This window comes from Hipposideros armiger, unplaced genomic scaffold, assembly GCF_001890085.2.
Source record: "Hipposideros armiger isolate ML-2016 unplaced genomic scaffold, ASM189008v1 scaffold_166, whole genome shotgun sequence".
NCBI lineage: Eukaryota > Metazoa > Chordata > Mammalia > Chiroptera > Hipposideridae > Hipposideros > Hipposideros armiger.
In genome coordinates, this window is record NW_017731516.1 from 1,936,549 (window position 1) to 1,950,584 (window position 14,036).

Consider the following 14,036-nt stretch of genomic DNA (forward strand, 5'->3'; position numbering starts at 1 on the left):
TCTCTATTCTGTTCCATTGGTCTATGTGTCTGTTTTTATGCCAGTACCATACTGTTTTGATTACTGTAGCCTTGTAGTATGATTTGATGTCGGGTAGTGTGATACCTCTCACTTTGTTCTTATTTCTCAAGATTGCTGTGGCTACACTGTCGCTGGTGACTCACGGCAGCCCAGCTCCAAGTTGAGCTGTTGCTCAGCATCTTAGCTGTAGAGGGCAGTGTCACTGGCCCTCATATGTGGGATCCGAACCTGGGCCCTCTGTCGTCCCAAGCCAGCTCTTAACCAATGCGCCACTCGGCCGGCCCAATGTGTCTGTTTTTATGCCAGTACCATACTCTTTTGATTACTGTAGCCTTGTAGTATGATTTGATGTTGGGTAGCGTGATACCTCCCACTTTGTTCTTATTTTTCAAGATTGCTGTGGCTATTTGGGGTCTTTTATGGCTCCATATAAAATTTCAGATTATATGTTCTATATCTGAGAACAATGTCCTTGGTAGATTGATAGGAATTGCATTGAATCTATATATTGCCTTAGATAGTATTGACGTTTTAACTATATTAACTCTTCCTATCCATGAACATGGTATTTCCATTTATTTGTATCTTCTTTGATTCTCTCTTCAGCGTCTTATAATTTTCTGAATACAGGTCTTTTACTTCTTTGGTTAAATTTATTCCTAAGTATTTTATTGTTTTTGAAGTAATTGTAAATGGGATTGATTTCCTTATTTCTTCTGATAGTTTATTATTGGTGTATACAAATGCAACTGATTTCTGAATGTTAATTTTGTATCCTGCTACCTTACTAAATTCATTTATCAATTTTAACAGTTTTTTGGTGGAGTCTTTGGCATTCTCTATGTATAGTATCATGTCATCTGCATATAATGACAATTTTACTTCCTCCTTTCCAATTGGGATGCCTTTTGTTTCATTTTCTTGTCTGATTGCTGTGGCCAGAACTTCCACAACTATGTTGAATAGAAGTGGTGAAAGTGGGCAGCTTTGTCTTGTTCCTGATTTTAAGGGGAAAGCTTTTAGCCTTTCTCCATTGAGTACAATGTTTGCTGTGGGCTTATCATATATGGCCTTTATTATGTTGAGATATGATCCCACTAGTCCCACTTTGCTAAGAGTTTTGATCATAAGTGGTTGCTGGATTTTGTCAAAAGCTTTTTCTGCATCTATTGATATGATCATATGATTTTTATTTTTCATTTTGTTAATGTGATGTATTATGCTAATTGATTTGTGGATATTGAACCAACCTTTCATACCAGGAATGAATCCCACTTGATTGTGGTGTATGATCTTTTTAATGTGATGCTGAATTCGGTTTGCTAGTATTTTGTAGAGGATTTTTGCATCTATGTTCATTAAGGATATCGGCCTGTAGTTTTCTTTTTTTGTAACATCTTTGTCTGATTTTGGGATCAGAGTAATAGTGGCCTCATAAAATGTGCTTGGGAGCATTCCCTCCTTCTGTACTTTTTGGAATAGTTTGAGGAGAATAGGTATTAATTCTTTTTTGAATGTTTGTAAAATTCACCTGTGAAGCCATCTGGTTCAGGACTTTTGTTTGTTGGAAGCTTGTTGATTACTGACTCAATTTCTTTGGTAGTCATCAGTCTGTTCAGAGTTTCTGTTTCTTCTTGGTTCAGACTTGGTAGATTGTATGCTTCTAGAATTTATCCATTTCTTCTGGATTGTCGAATTTGTTGGCATATAGTTGCTCGTAGTCTTTTCTTACAATTTCCTGTATTTCTGTGGCATCTGTTGTCACTTCTCTTTCATTTCTGATTTTATTAATTTGGGTCAACTCTCTCTCTTTTTCTTGGTAAGACTGACTAAGGTTTTGTCGATTTTGTTTATTTTTTCAAAAAACCAGCTCTTGCTTTCGTTGATATTTTATATTGTGTTTTTTTTTTTTGGGGTCTCTATTTCATTTGTTTCTGCTCTGGTCTTTATTATCTTGTAGATTTTTTTTTTTTACTTGCACTTTCTGCTTTTTCGCGCTTGTCTTTGTGCTCATTGTTTCGCATTTGTTATCAGTATATTATGGTTGTTACGTTTTGCCACGTTCTGTCCAGGAATGGCTCAGAAAAGATTTTTTTTTAAAGATTTTTATTGGGGAATTGGGGGAAGGGGAACAGACAAGTTGCTATCCTTTTGTTCTTCAGTCTAGTTGTGGAGGACGCTGCTTCACTGGCCCAAGTTGGCACCATCATTGCGCTCTTCCTGGGCGAGGCAGATCAGTCGCCGGCTTCTGGACGGCTGCTCACAGCAGCTGCTGGCCGCTTCCCCTGGCTGCTGGCTACACACGGCAGCCCATGGCAACCCACTGCCACAGGGACTGCAGCCTACACCGTTGCCGGCGACTCATGGCAGCCCAGCTCCAGGTTGAGCTGTTGTTCAGCATCTTAGCTATAGAGGGCAGTGTCACTGGCCCTCATATGTGTGATCCGAACCGGGGCCCTCTGGCGTCCCCAAGCCAGCTCTTAACCAATGCGCCACTCGGCCGGCCCAGAACAAATTTTAATACAGTGCTGAATTCAAGTTAAAAGTGATCCAGTTTGCAAAAGTGAATGGAAATCATGCTGCTGAACGTAAGATTGGTCCTCCTCCAACTGAGAAAACAATCCAAGACTGGCTATGGGAAGAAACCCTACTGAAAACGCCACGGCAGAAGAAGGCCATGAGAGACAAGTCAGCAAAATGACCAGATTTAGAGAGGAAATTGAAGATATGGATTGAAGAGCAAAGGGCAATTGGAATTCTTGTGTCCACAAAGATGGTTCAGGATGAGGCAAGAAGAACTGCTGATGAAAAAGAAGTTACTGATTTCAAAGGAGGACACAATTGGTGCTTCAGGTTCATGAAATGGAATGGACTAAGCATACGTACATGCACCAGACTTACCCAAAAGATGCCTGAAAGCTATGAGCAGAAGATCCTTGATTTTCATCGTTTTGTCATTCAATGTCAGAAGACACATCAGTTTGACTTGGGACAGATTGCAAATATGGACGAAGTCCTCTTCAATTTCATGTCCCAAGTAACAGAACTGTTAATAAGAAGGGGGTGAAAACTGTAACTGTGAAAACAATTGGACATGAAAAGAGCCATTATACAGTTGTTCTAGCTTGTGCTGACGGAACCAAGCTGCTTCCTATGCTGATTTTCAAATGCAAAACAATGCCAAAAGAAGACATTCCTTGAGTGATTGTCCACGTTCATGACAAGGGTTGGATGGATTAGGATGGGATGAAGATCTGGTTTGAGAAAGTTTGGAGCAGGAGACCAGGTGGGCTCTTATACAAACCTGCTCTATTGGTGCTTGATCAGTTCAGGGCACACATAACAAAAAACACAAAGAAGATTGCTGCAGAGCAAAAAATCAAAACTTGCCGTGATACCTGGAGGCTTGACATCCCAGCTCCAACCACTTGATGTCAGCATTAACAAACCCTTCAAAGCTGCCATGATGGATAAATGGAACCAATGGATGAAGTCTTCTGGGGACAATTTGACACCAGCAGGAAGAGTGGAGAAACCAACTATAGGAGAAGTTTGTACCTGGGTGAAAAGATCCTGGGATAATATCAAGATTGAGATTGTTGTCAAGTCATTTCAAATGCCATAGATGGAACTGAAGATGAGGCAATATATGAAGACAGTGATTCATCATCAGACACAAATGAGAACAAGCTAATGATTGGGAGTTTTGACAGTGATGAGGAGTTGTATGAATTTTATGATGAATAAAACTTGAGTTCAATAACTTTATGTAATATATATTTTTTCAAACTTCGGGCCCCCAAATTAAGGTGCATCTTATACATGGGAACGTCTTATACATTTGGAAATATGATATTTTTTATCTTTTTTTTCTTCCTCTTCCTAAAGAAGTCCATGTAACATTTCTTGTAATACTGGGTTGGTGGTGATGAACTTCTTTAGCTTTTTCTTGTCTGGGAAGCTCTTCACCTGTCCTTCGATTCTAAATGACTGCTTTGCTGGGTAGAGTAGTCTTGGTTGTAGGTTCTTGCTTTTCATCACTTTAAATATCTTGTGCCAATCCCTTCTGGTCTGCAAAGTTTCTGTTGAAAAATCAGCTGATAGTCTTATGGAAGCTCCTTTGTAGATAACTAAGTGCTTTTCTCTTGCTGCATTAAGATTCTGTCTTTGCCTCTAACCTTTGGCATTTTAATTATGATGTGTCTTTGTGTAGGCCTCTTTGGAGTCATCTTGTTTGGAACTCTCTATGCTTCCATTTCTATTTCCTTCACCAGGTTAGGGAAGTTTTCTGTCATTATTTCTTCAAATAGGTTTTCAATGTCTTGCTCTCTCTCTCTCTTCTCTTTCTGGTACCCCTATGATGCGAATGTTGGTACACTTGATGTTGTCCCAGAGGACCCTTAAACTCTCCTCATTTTTCAGATTGCTTTCTATATTTTGCTGTTCTGATTGGGGTTTTCTGCTACTTTATCTTCTAAATTGCTGATTCAAGCTTCTGCTTCATCTAATCATTGTTGATTTTCTTTAATGAATTCTTCATTTCATTTATTGCATTCTTCATTTTTGACTGTTTTTTAAATGTTTTCTATCTCTATTTTTATGTTTTCTATTTCTTTGTTGAAGTTCTCCCTGAAATCATTGAGCATTCTTATAACCAGTGTTTTAGACTCTGCATCTGGTAGATTGTGTGTTTCTGTTTTGTTTAGTTCTTTTTTGGAGCTTTGTTCTGTTCTTTTGTTTGGGACATGTTCTTTGTCTCCTCATTTTGGCTGTCTCCCTGATTTTTTTCTATGTATGATGTAAAGCTGCTATGTCTCCTGGTCTTAATAGAGTGGACCCAAGTATCCTGGGGTCCCAGTGTTGCAGTCTTCCTGGTCATCTGACTTGGGTGCTCCAGGTATGTCCCTTGTGTGGGTTTTGTGTGCCCTCCTGTCATAATTGAGCCTTGGTTGGCATTTGCATGTCAGTGAGATGGATTGAACCCCAGGTTCATTTGTTGTGAGGACTGGCTGTGTTTATAGTGGAGGTGCCATTTTGCAGGGGCTGACCCTATGGAGCAGTATTTTTTTTTTTTAGCAGGGCTCTAGTGCCTTCCCAGTCTGTCCTTTGGTTTTGTGTTCTGTGAGGATGGTTTGGTAGTGCTCTTGTGTGGTCTGAAGCTTTCCACCAGGTGTGTTTGTTTTGGGGTCTCCTGGGATGGGCTCTTTTGCAGGCCAAGTTCAGCTGCTGACTATGCCCCTGCCTGGGCCACTTGATATGAGATACAAAGTGATCTAATGGTTGCCATTTGTTCTGTGCTTGGATGTGTCTGGGAGAGGCTTAGCTGCAATTTGAGGCTGGCTCATTGTAGTGCCAGACTTGTGACTGCTTAGCAAAAGGTATGAGGCATGCCAAGCAAATATATACAGGGTTACAGTCAGATGCTACTTTTTTGTTGTTTGTGAACTGTTGAGAGATTTCAGGAAAGTCTGCAGCATGAGCCAAGGCATACCATTTATATGGAAAAGCCACTGGAAGTTGTTTTGGTGGGCTGGCAAGTTGGGTGGGTCATGGTCTCAGGGAATCACAAAGGTGGGGAGAAAAAATGGTGTTAGCCAGGTTGATGAAGACTCAGATATGGCAGCTGACTGTAGACACAGGCTGGGTACAGAGAGAACACAACAAAAAAACAATAACTTCTGCCAGCGCTCTGTCTGGAAAGAAAGCTGCCTCTCCAAGCCCTAGCTTTGAAGCTAGACAATTCAGTTCCTCTCTGTATATCCCTAGCACTTTTAAAGCTGCTACCCCAGTGCTGGAGGTCAGAGTGAGTAAGTCTGTCAGCAAGTAAGTCCATGCACTATCCTTTTAAGAGGAATGCCTGGGACTTCAGACACCCTTTGTCTCACTCAGTTACAAATTTCTGCTGGTTTTTACAGGTAGACGTTATGGGGTCTTGTCTTCCCAACACTGGAGCCCTGGACTAGTGAGCCTGGTGTGGGTCTGAGACCCCTCACTCTTCAGGGTGGACCTCTGAAGCCAAGATATTCCTCCTGATTTTCAACTGCCACACATGGGTGTGGAACCAGCCCATTAGGCATCTACACCCCTCCTACCAGTCTCAGCATGACCTCTTCTATAAGTCCTTAGCTATAGGAGTTCTGTTCAGCTAGACTTCAGGTGATTCTCAATGATGGCTGTTCTGTAGTTTAGTTGTACTTTTGATATCACAAGAGGAGGCAAGCAGAGCATTTACCTATTCTGCTATCTTGACTAGAATTTCACTAAGAGAGTAGATCTTAAGTGTCCTCACAACATAAAAAGATAATTTTTGAGGTGATGGATATGTTAATTAGGTTGAGAGTGGTAATCATTTCCCAACATCTATGTATACCAAATCATCACATTGTTCACTTTGAATATATACAACTTTTATTTATCAATTGTACTTCAATAAATCTGAAAAAAACCAAGATAAATGGAGAAAAATATTAGGCCTTTATTTATGACTAATTGTGGGTATGAACATTTAAGACTGACATTTCTCTATTTTGCCAGAGGAAAAAAAAATCATTTATTTCAAGTGATTTTAATTCTGATTTTCTTTATTTTGCTATCTGGGCATCTTATGACAGGGAATATTGTGAGAATGCCTTTAAAAAACAAAATATTTATCATTTCCTAAGGCTTATTTGCAATTTTACGATGCTTGTTATGTCCTGAAAGTTAAAAACCCCCTTTATAGTCAGTAAGTGATCAGCTGTGACAGTTGACTGCAAAAAGGGAGAATTCCTGAAAGAGAAGGGAAGATATGAATCCTTTCTGGGAAAAGTTGGTCTGAGAACAAGTTCTAAAAACTCAATAATTTCTCTAGGGACAGAGGGTTGAATTTTGTCAAAACATTGGCTGCTTTCATTAAAAAAAAAATCAACTGCCAAGATTTTAGTTAAAACCACTGAGAGCTGTCCAGAATCAACCAGATGGCAGCCTACCTGCCTTGATGAAACTGAAAAATTAAAACAATATGTGAGTGGGAACACTCAAAAAAGAAAAAGCTCTTCAATACCCCTGTTCTTCCTGGAGCACTTTAAAGGAGCAGATATATACAGGGCTACAGCCTACGTTTAATGTATCATTTAATGATGTTTTGAGCCAAGAATAAATTCTCCAAAGATAATCCAGTGGATAAGTCAAGAATAAAAGACAGAGATTGATCTTTGGTATGAAATAAAGTTGAGTTTCAGATATTCAGTAAATGCTTCTCTACTAAGTTACTTTGTATCACATTGACAGGTGTGAAACACTATACATTTGATGTTATGACTGATGCAGAATAGTTTCTTGGTCCTTTGAAATTTATTTTTATTCATTTAGTTTACAGATTCGAATATTCACTTTGTGTTAGGTGCTAGGGATACAAGAAGAGATAGTTTCTTGCCATCATCAACTTTTTGGTTTCGATCAGGATCACCAAACGATGGCCAAATCTGGCCCCTCACCTGTTTTGTTAATAAAGTTTTATTGCGGCACAGTCACACTTATTTGTTTACATATTGTTTATAGTTGCTTTCATACTACAAAGGTAGAGTGATAGTTGTGACAGAACCTATATGGACCTCAAAACCTAAACTATTTACTATCTGACCTTTTACAGAAAAAGTTTGCTGACCTTGGTCCAGGTTCTTTCTGAAGTAGTAAATCTAAATGGAGAAAGTAAAGAAAAGACACAAGAACATCAAGCTCATATATTTTGTAAAAAACTCCACAATGCCATACGTATAGCAGATGCTAAAAAAAAACAACACCTTTGAGTGGATAGGAAATACCTTTTGCTAGCTAGCTGAAATAGTTATAACATCATGTTAACAAGACCAAAACCATATACTTGATCCTCGCATGGGACAGTTTCCTTTTCTCTAGTTATTACAATCTAGTCTATGAACACAGGCTTAACCATCAATCCCAGTGGACTATGCTGCAAATTCATGGGGTTGGTTATAAGAGTGACAGGTTGAAAGTGTGTAACTCAGTTAATGCAAATTTTCAACATGGCAGAACAAATAACTTCAAACATATCCCTTTCTGATGAGGAGCTCAGTGTCTTTGAGAGTTAAACTAAGAAAGAAGTGTTGGAGAGGAGCAATGGCCAATAGAAAAGAAACTGCAACCAAAATGGCAGCACCTCTAGATAGTCTTTCTGCTTAGTGGGGGTAGCTGATGTCACAATGTGTTAGTTGAGAAAACTCAAGATTTTCATTGTAAGAGAGAAAATTCAGGGTCAGGGACATAGTGCCACCTCTTGTCACTGTACTGCTAGTTTAAGAATCTCCAGTATTAGCCCTGTAGCCTTGAACAACCTAGAGAAACCTGCTTCTAACTCTGGGCTATGAAGTAGAGGAGTCACAGGGAGGATGTGGATGTTAACATTAAGGTATGTGAATTTCTTATTTGCAGAGGGTGATGACTCCATCACCGCCTCCATGCTGCCACGACAGTGCATCTGTGGAAGCCCACCAACCTTGTAAGGGTATAGAGGAAGTGACTAGCTTTTCACTGCAATGCCTAACTAGCAGAGGGATACTGGCGTCCTTTCGGATCCAGGGAATTGAGGCTAACAATATTCCTGTACTCCTTATATCACAAATAGAGGCTAAGCTTACTGCATATGCAAAATACTAACAATCGATTTTAAAGTGGCTTGGATAAATGGCCTCAATGGCAATGTTTTGGGCTGGGAGAGAAAGTGAGAAAATGAACAATCCTTAAATTCATTGAATCATCAAAGAATGCAAGGTTTCATTTTCTTTGATTAAATTAGCTTTGCTTTTTCAAAATGTGATTTATGATATCAAACTTGGTGAAAGATATAAATTGTTTGTTTTTCAGTAAATAGGGGTGACCAATTCAAGCAAATGGCTTCACTTCATCCAGGAAAAATCAAGTCAATGCTTAATAAGAGGGAGAGAGAGAGAGAGAGAGAGAGAGAGAGAGAGAGAGAGAGAGAGAGAGAGAGAAATAACATCACCGAGTAAATTTATTTAAGATGATGAAGCTTAGTGGATTAGGCAAACTATCTGGTTTCAGGATTTTGGCCTTCAGTCTGGGCATCATGAGTTCATTGCTGTGTCACTCTAAGTTAGCTTTCTGCTATTGCTTTGTCTTGAAAAAAAATTTTTTTTAACAAAACTAAACATCCCGATTGACTAAATGTGTAGCTTTTTCCATTCTCTTCTTTTACTTAATAAAGTAAATGGGATTACAGGAAATTCAGTTTCTTTCCTAGAAAATATCTCCATAATAAAATTAATACTACTTAATCGATAGTTGTGAAGTGTAAATATAGACTGATGTTTATAAACACAAAAAGAATTTTTCCCCTTCTGTTTTAAGCTTAGGACCTCTGAAGCTTATTGTGTTTGTTAGTTGTTTTTCAGCTGTCCATCCAATTTGATTGAGTCAGCTAGTAGGGTGGCCCTAACTTTCCATCCTTCCTAAGATCAGGGGGAAGGATACTTTCTCTGACACTGTTTTCCTTCTTTTCTAAAATTAGGATTATTATAATACCTAACTACGTTTCTCATAAGGATTAATAACACAATGCATGTTAAGCACTTAGCAGAGTGACTAGCACAATAATTAATGTAATATTAATTATTATAATTGAAAGTCCCAAATAAAATGTAGCAAACATCACCCTACCCAAATAGTGATTGTGAACTGAGAGGGTGTGCCCTTGCTGATAATCAGACTTTGTGGCTTTACATCTCCATATGTGATTCTAAATGTGTAATTCAGGAGAAACAGACTTTTTTCCTGAGTGGGAATGATTTCTGTTCTGAAGTCCCACGTCCCCTGGGTATGGTAGGATGCTTTGTCCTGAGCATCAGGGCTGAGCAGAGAGGAAGTGGAGAGCCTCGTCTTCCTGGGAAAGGACAGTGTGGCTTAGATGTTCTAACTATTCAAGATGATTTTTACATTATGTCTAGGAACCAGCTAAGAGGCATGATGATAAAGACAGGGAGAGCTAAAGACTGCTATTGGAATATGTATGTATATTGTGAGTTAGAATGAGTATATTGTGAAAGGAATATGACACAGTCTGGAAGGGCAAATTATTCACTTACTTACTGTAATTTGATTGAATAACAATGGGGTGGTTGGGTGAGGGGTGCCACCAGGGAGCTTTTTAGAAAAGAATGAGGATGTGCGGTTGAGGATGTATGACATGCTCACTGTGCTGTGTGCTTTATGTGGGTATCTCATGTGAGTCTCAGCACAACCACATGAGATGGCTATGATTACTTCAGTCTCACAAATAAAGGCTATGAGAGGTTAAGCAATTCTTCTGAGACCACATAGCAAGTAAATGGCAGGGCTGCGATTGAGATTCAGTTTTCAAGCTGTAAAGTTCATGACTTTTTACTTTATTTTTTAATTATAAAATGTTGCCTCCCTTTAAAATAGGAGGAGCAGACAAAAGGAAGGAAGCACAGAGAGATAATTCATATGCTAAAACCCGGGGTTATGGGTTAAGAAATAGCCTTGAAGAAAACCCCTAAAGCTCAGGGTACAAGAAACTGCAAGTGGGGTTTGTAATTGGGGAATCAGCAGGTGCCCCCTTGCCAGCACTCTGAAGCAGGGCTGCAACTTCAGAAACTCCTGAATTGAACCTTTGTACACCTCTTCCACTCATTGGATGCAACTGCCTCTAGGGACTGGGTGAGACTTTGGGGGAGAGACACCTACCTTTAACCAGGGGCCATTTTCTGAAAGGGGCTCAGCTCTGAGCTGTCCAGAGGCACGACTGTTGGTGTGTGGACAGTGGGCTGCAGGCGGCACACCACACAGCACCTCCCACAGCTCTGTTGTCCCACGTAACCACCCACTTGCATCCTCCACTATCTCTTTCTGTCATTGCTTCCTTCTCTTACCTCACTCCTTCAGTGTAGGGGACAGAGCAGCACATTTCCTGAGTATGGTGTGCTTGGCACTGTGATAGGTCCGTCACATATACCATCTTATTTAACCCTAAAGCAGTTCTAAGAAGTAGGAGGAAGCTGAGGTGTATAGTGTATCTTGCCCAAGGTGCCAAGTGCCAGGGCTAGGTTCCCAACACAAGGCAGTTTACAGCCAAAGACCATGTGCCACCCATAACTTGGCTTTATTGCTTTCTTGGCGCCATCATCTCCATTCTATTTACAATTTCCAATACTACTAGTTCTCATATTCTTTAGCAGATATCTCTAAAATATTCTTTACTACATAGCTTTTTGGAAATGTGTTTATTTTCTTTAAAAAGACTTACTGTATTCCTTTTAATACACTGTATTTAATTTGCAGAGAGCAAATTAAAATCTGGTAATCATGAAGGATCTATACATAGTTAGGTGAAGACAAAACAATTTCATTATGTTCATCAGAAGCTCACTAATTTAATTTTGAGTCTCTTCATCAAAAATCCTTATAATATAATAAAAACAAATCTTTAGATCGGGATCAGTTTCTTAGAGCCCATATAGTAAGTCATTAAAATTCTGTCTTCCCTTAACTTTCAATAATGACTTGGAAAATCACCTCTTGAAAGCAGTAACATAATCCAAGAAGTTTACCTGACTGCAGTAATTTGGAAAGTTTTTTTTTAAATGACAATAGTGAAATGAAGTCAATTTAGTAATTCATGAAAGATAATTTTCTCATCTCGATTTCTTTTCCTGTGAATTTTCACAGTGTTCTTAACCCAAAACAGATCATAGGTTTTTTTTTTTCTTTTAAAAAGAAGTTCTCCAAAGAGGACGTACAGATGGCTAATAGACATATGAAAAGATGCTCAACATCACTAATAATTAGAGAAATAAAAATTAAAACCACAGTGAGATCTCACCTCTTACCTGTCAGAATGGCTATCATCTATAAATCAACAAACAAGTGCTGGTGAGGATGTGGAGAAAACAGACCCCTGGTGCACTGTTGGTGGGATTGCAGATTGGTGCAGCTGCTATCTGTAAAACATATTGTTGTGAATCTAACTTTCACACCAGTGACTTTTCCCCCTACTGTAAAAGGTAACATAAGTCTTTAGTATTCTTTGACCACTAAATTTCCAAGTCCAGAAAGCTACTGGTTTTCTATATCCATTTACCAAATCAACCAGTCCTTCTTATTACAGAAATCCCTCTGTAGAATGTTGAAAAATCTTAATTACCTTCATGGGAGAAGCTATTTTCTATTTTGTGCATTTCCTTACAAAGACTGGATTTAAGAAACAAACCCATCTTTCAAAGTCAGAGTCATGGTGCTCAACAGAGAAATACGCCAAAGTCCTAGGCAAAAGTCTACAGCCATACGCCACTTTTCCTCCATTCTCGGACAGAGTAGAAGCGATGACTGGTTTCTGATGTAATACTGATTTTCTTTCTTGGGTAGCTCACCCTTGCTCCTGACACTTGGAGCTAGGTTCTTGGGTAGGCTCTCCCAGGGATCCTTCTCTGCTAGAGTTCCTTAAAGGTTTAAGTTCATACAGACTGGCGGTCCAGCATTACAGCAAAATAACTTCCGGAAGGCTTTCTTTGTTTCTTTAATGCCATCTTCTTCTCCATTCTTTTTTTTCATTTAAAACCAATAGTATTTTTTCAGTACCTTACTGGTTAAGCACTTTCCATTGGTGCCTCAGAAAAGAGAAAGTGTTTTTGAGTTTTGACTACCCTGATTAGTAAAAACATTGAGGCACAAAATGATTTAAAGTTTGTATGCTTTAAAGATCAAGTAATGTAATTAAAAAATACCCTTTGTTCTTAGTTTTAAGTGTAGGAAAATGTTGAGGTTAATTCGCTGACCATGTGGGATAATTTGACTCTCAATCAGTAAATTTAAAAGATCTTTCATAACATAAAAAAGATCCAGCCCTGCCAAGGACAAATGACTGGCACCGAAATTCCTTTGTTAGCTGAAGTCATTGATATGTAAAACAAAAGAAAATTCTTTGGCAGAAAGCAGAGGAATGTCCAGATGGTTTCTATCTATTTTCTCATTGATTGTATAATTAAAATCCCCTTTAATCATCAGAAAAATTGAGATAGAATGTTTGTAATAGAACAGTACTGTGTTTTAAAGAAATAGTTTGTCTGTGGTAGGTTCACTCATATGAAGTACTGGCAGCAACTAATTTGTGAATTTGCCCTATGAAAAAAAGATATCCAGATAGTTCACTAGCCTATTTGTAGTTTTATGTTGGTTGTGTCAGATTAGATCAAGCTGTAATCCATTAAGATGAACATAAATTAGCAACGGTCATCTGATTTTCAGGTAATATTTTTCTTTACCTGAAGCTGGATTCACACCTTTGATGAATTAAAATGTAGACTAGTTCATTTGTGAGGTTAGTACTAATGAAAGCACCAATAAACTAGTTTGTAAATTACTTATAGTTCATATCATCAGCAATTACAGGATGGAATTTATTTATCTGGGGAAGCCTGGCCTAATCTTGCTAAACTATATTCAGTGAAATGGTTTGCTTTTTGATCAACATGAATGGTATTGGCCACCAGAACTACATTACCACATGTTCCTTCTACATTCCATCTACTGATCACTAGATTCTATGTTATTACTCTTACATAAAAATGTGCATGTACATGCATGCTTTTATTAATAGTTGGAGGTGACTATCTTTTTCAGTTGAGTGATTACTTAGAATCTTTGTGGTGACTTTGCATGATATTATATCTGCATTTATACCTATATCTATACCTATACCTTTATCTACATCTATAATCTATATATCTATATCTAATATCTGTATATCTATATCTATATCTACATCTGTATACCTATATTTATGTCCATGTCTATATCTATATATATTTTTTCTTCTTGATTGATAAATGGTACCAGTAATGGTTTTAAAATGGAAAACAAATAAACCAAAACCAAAATTCTAGTGATTGACTTGTAATTTCTAGGGTCTTTCTTTCTTTCTTTCTTTCTTTCTCTCTCTCTCTCTTTCTTTCTTTCTTTCTTTCTTTCTTTCTTTCTTTCTT